This window comes from Triticum urartu, chromosome 2A (genome assembly GCF_056163025.1).
Source record: "Triticum urartu cultivar PI428250 chromosome 2A, HENAU_Tu73, whole genome shotgun sequence".
In the NCBI taxonomy this organism is placed as follows: Eukaryota; Viridiplantae; Streptophyta; class Magnoliopsida; order Poales; family Poaceae; genus Triticum; species Triticum urartu.
Window position 1 is genome coordinate 176,781,639 of NC_141874.1, and position 5,134 is coordinate 176,786,772.

Genomic DNA, 5,134 nt, shown 5'->3' on the forward strand with positions numbered 1-5,134 from the left:
TTCCTCTACCGGATACAATGAAGCCCAAGAGCTTTCCGGCTGGAACGCCGAAAACGCATTTTTCCGGGTTGAGCTTGATGTCGTATGTTTGGAGGTTATCAAATGTGAGCCTCAAGTCGTCTACTAGAGATTCAACATGTCTTGTTTTGACGACCACATCATCTACATATGCCTCCACTGTTTTGCCGATTTGGCTTGCCAGACATGTCTGAATCATGTGCTGATATGTTGCGCCGGCGTTTTTGAGCCCGAAGGGCCTCGTGTTGAAGCAGAATGGCCCGTATGGTGTGATAAATGCCGTTGCGGCTTGGTCTAGTTCTGCCATCTTGATTTGATGGTAGCCAGAATACGCGTCGAGGAAACACAACAAATCGTGTCCTGCGGTAGCATCGATAATTTGATCGATGCGGGGGAGGGGGAAGGGATCCTTTGGGCAAGCCTTGTTAAGGTCTTTAAAATCGACACACAGGCGCCAGGATTTGTCCTTCTTTGGTACCATCACCAGGTTTGCTAGCCAGTCCGGATGTTTTATATCTCTGATGAATCCGGCCTCCAATAGCTTTGCTAGCTCCTCTCCCATGGCCTGTCTCTTAGGTTCAGAAAAACGCCGAAGAGCCTGTTTGACAGGTTTGAATCCTGTTTGGATATTTAAGCTGTGCTCAGCCAGCCTGCGCAGGATTCCTGGCATGTTTGAAGGGTGCCAGGCGAAAATGTCCCAGTTCTCTCGTAGGAACTCTCGCAATGCGGCGTTGACATCAGGGTTTAACTATGCCCCGATGGAAGCTGTTTTATTGGGGTCCGTTGGATGGACTTGGAATTTGACTATTTCGTCCGCCGGTTTAAAGGAGGTGGACTTGGATCTTTTGTCGAGTACCACATCGTCCCTATTCACTGTAGAGCGCAGCACAGTCAACTCCTCAGCCGCTAGGGCTTTGGATAGTGCCTCGAGGGCCAGTGCGGCTGTCTTGTTTTCGGCGCGGAGTGCTATGTCCGGATCACTAGCGAGAGTGATGATCCCGTTAGGCCCGGGCATCTTGAGCTTCATGTACCCGTAATGGGGTATTGCTTGGAAGATTGTGAATGCTTCCCGCCCTAGCAGAGCGTGATAACCGCTGCTGAACGGAGCCACCTGGAACGTGACCTCTTCGGACCTGTAATTATCCGGCGTGCTGAACACCACATCTAGTGTGATTTTTCCTGTACAGCACGCTTCCCGACTGGGGATTATTCCTCTAAAGGTTGTGCTGCTTCGCTCAATGCGGTTCCAGTCTATTTCCATTTTTGAAGGGTCTCCTCATAAATGAGGTTCAATCCGCTGCCGCCGTCCATGAGTACCTTGGTAAGACAAAAGCCGTCCACTATTGGACTGAGGACCAATGCGGCTGGTGCTCGGGCTATTCGGAATTTAGGTTCATCACTGGCGTTAAAGGTAATAGCCGTGTCACTCCATGGGTTTATTGTTGCTACTTGGTAGACTTCGGCAAGGCTGCGGAGTGTCCTTTTTCACATATTATTTGATGCGAAAGTCTCGAAGACTGTTAATACCGTATTGGTGTCTCTGGGGTGGCTTTCTGTGGCCTCCGGAATTAGGAGATTTTCGCCAATTTTGGCCACCTGCCGGAGTATCCAACATGCTCTGAGGCTGTGAGTTGGTGTGGCGTCCTCGGTACTGTGAATTTTGCAGGGTCCATTAAGCCATCCTTCCAGTACGGTTCCATGCCCTGTAGAGGGTTTTTGCTTTTTAGTGCTTGACCCGGGTGACTGGTGATGATGCACCCTTTTATTTCGGACTGGGTTTGTATTCAGGGCCGGATTGTCCCAAAATTTTATTTCGGTTTCCAGGCGCTTTCCATCGCACAGTACTTTCGTACAATGGACGCCAAGTCAGCGAAGCGTGTAATATCACGGCGACTTATGGCGTTGAGTATTCCCTTGTCTGTGCAATTATCGCAGAAGATTGAGATTGCGTCTTCCTCACGGCAGTCCCTTAGCCTGTTCTTAACTAAGAGGAATCTGGCCCAGTAATGATGTACTGTTTCATCGGGTTCTTGCCTGATTTTGGATAGATTGCTTATGTTGGGGTGGGTGGGTGGAATTAAATCCGAAGCCTCACCCCATCTAAGGCTCAGAGGCCGAGGAATTCCCGAACTCGAAAATTTGGATTCCTGGATGTTGTCTAATGAATCCAGCCCGTTGCCTGACTCTAAGTTCAGGTCTTGAGTGATATCCTCCCCTCCGCGGGTATCCGGCTTGGAGGGATCGGGAATCCGGACATAGCGAGTCCTTAAGATAGATGAAGGGTCGCCACACTGTCCCTCTACCACGGCAAGGTGATGGGTGACTTGGGGAGAGTAAATCTCTCTCAGATCAGTTTTAGGCCCGATCTGGTCATAATCCGTAGCGACTCCCAGGGCGGCGAAGCGATCCAAGAGCTTGTTTATGGAGGAAAGCTCCATTGGATCTAACTGCTCGGCAAGTTCCGAGCTGACATGAAGATTGTTTTCGATGGCTCGAGAGGTCATCGTCGGCACAGAAGCCGAACAGGCGGTCATAAGAAAACCACCTAGCCGGAGGGTTTGGCCGACAGCTAAAGCTCCCTTAGCAACGGTGCCATCTTTAAAGACGGGGCGAGGCATCCTTCCTGATGGCGACGACATAGAGGAACTCTCAATGAAAGCACCAATGTCGGTGTCAAAACCGGCGGATCTCGGGTAGGGGGTCCCGAACTATGCGTCTAGGCCGGATGGTAACAGGAGACAAGGGACATGAAGTTTTACCCAGGTTCGGGCCCTCTCGATGGAGGTAAAACCCTACGTCCTCCTTGATTAATATTGATGATATGGGTAGTACAAGAGTAGATCTACCACGAGATCGAGGAGGCTAAACCCTAGAAGCTAGCCTATGGTATGATTGTTGATGTGTATGTTGTCCTACGGACTAAAACCCTCCGGTTTATATAGACACCGAATAGGGTTAGGGTTACATAGAGTCGGTTACAATGGTAGGAGATCTACATATCCGTATCGCCAAGCTTGCCTTCCACGCCAAGGAAAGTCCCTCCCGGACATGGGGCGAAGTCTTCAATCTTGTATCTTCATAGTCCAGGAGTCCGGCTGAAGGTATAGTCCGGCTATCCGAACACCCCCTAATCCAGGACTCCCTCAGTCCTGCCTTTGGGCTCCCCCGACGGGCCGTTCGCCCACAGCTTGACCACGTAGTGTGGCAGTGGGGACGCCCCCACTCTGATGCAGACGACCGACACGGCGATAGGTGCGTCGATGTCAAGCATGCCAAAATTTTGGTCATGCCCTTGCATTGGTCATGCCAAAATTTTGGTAGGGCAATTTGGGGCTCAAACCAAACAGCCCCTAAAATCGTTGGGGTTGGCTCCATGCTATGAGGCTGTCTCGAAGCATTTTTTATTAAAATAATCTTCTGGCCCTACCTGTCATCTTGATGATTGTAGTTTGCATGCTCATCTGGTCAAGACAGGAATATATATTTTAATTTGTGGTAGGGTAAATGTTAGAGGTTGCAGCAAATATATTGTACACTGCGGGTCTTTTAGCCAAGTTTAGAGGCAAGCATGTGGGTCCAGTGCTATGATGTGTCGTGTCAACTTGTACAACGAGGAAAAACTTGATTTTACTACTACATGCCTTCTCCCTCGCCCATGCGCGCGGTGGCTCGCAGACGAGGACAGGCTTTTGCTTATAGTACTACAACAAGCTATCTCTCCCGCACATGATGGATGGAGATGCAGCAATGGATTCGATACTGTAGAAGTAGTAGTAACATCATTGTTCGTCTTCTCGAAGAGGCGAAGAGCCAAGCGCAATCCGAACGTGGCAGTTGTGAACTCTCGCATGACAGTCTTTGTGTAGGGGTGGGGCGTGGTGCGGAGCCTTGGAGCACGCATATAGCCAGGCTCTTGCATGAGACAAAATTGCTATGCGAGCCCACTATTGTAGTACTTGCTAGTATAGCCCTGTAAACCGAAAAGGAGTACAGTATTTTCCTTTTTAGAGATTTCAACAAGTGACTAGACTACACCCTAAATGAGTACATATGGAGCAAAATGAGTGAATGTACACCGTAAATAAATACGTAGTTCTCTCGTTTTCCTCTCCGCCTTGGTCGCGGTGCACAATATTGAGTATACTAGTACTGACTAGTCTCTTTTTGACATGCATTTATGTTTTTTAACACAGTACAGATGCAAGTGCTCATATACACGCGCATACACTCACCCCTATGAACGCACACACGCACACCCTACCCCTATGAGCACCTCTGAAAGACTGAGCCGGGATATCATCTTGAAATTTACGAAGTCACCATAGGCACTCGTCGTAGATGGGAACGTCTCCTCACATGGATTTACGTTGATATGACTTGAATGCCAATGACGCAGAGGGTAGCGGTTCCCGAAACATTGAACGGTCAATGATGCCTCCGCATTCAAGTAGCATGCAGAGGTAGGAGTAAGTAATTGGAGAAGCAGAATGGAGCATGTGAATGTAACACAGTTTGGACTATCATATAAAGGCGCCACACCACTCCAATCCATCTACTCCTAGTCTCTACGCAACACTGCCCACTCCAATCCAAGACCAAGGCCAAGTGACCAGAAGCCATAAGCACCCATGGCATCAATGGACGCGTGCGGCAGTCGGCTATTACAGGTCATCCAAGACGTCGACCTACGGCCTCGCACCGCGGAGCGTTTCCAGACGGTGCTGGCGACCGTTGCCGTCATAGCCCTCGTCGATGCTGGCTTCGCCTCTCGCATGCGCTAGATGATGGTCGACTCCATCTGCAGGTTCACCACCATCAAGAAGCGTGCAGACGACCTTGCCGTACTGCTCCAGCCTGCGCGCCCAGGCTCCTCGTTGCCTGCCACCCTCATCGGCCTCCAAGGTGACGAACTCTTTAAAGCACTTGTGGCCCTACAGATGCCGGAGGTCGCGACAAAGAATGTGCACCTCGAGGCCGCGCTCGCCATGCAGTGCCTCGCCATGCAAGAAACCGTCGATCTACACATCCATGTCTACGAGGAAATTGTCTACATAGGCCACTACAAGGCCAGCGAGGACAGAAAGACGTTGGCCTTCTTCCAGCGGCTGGAATCTTT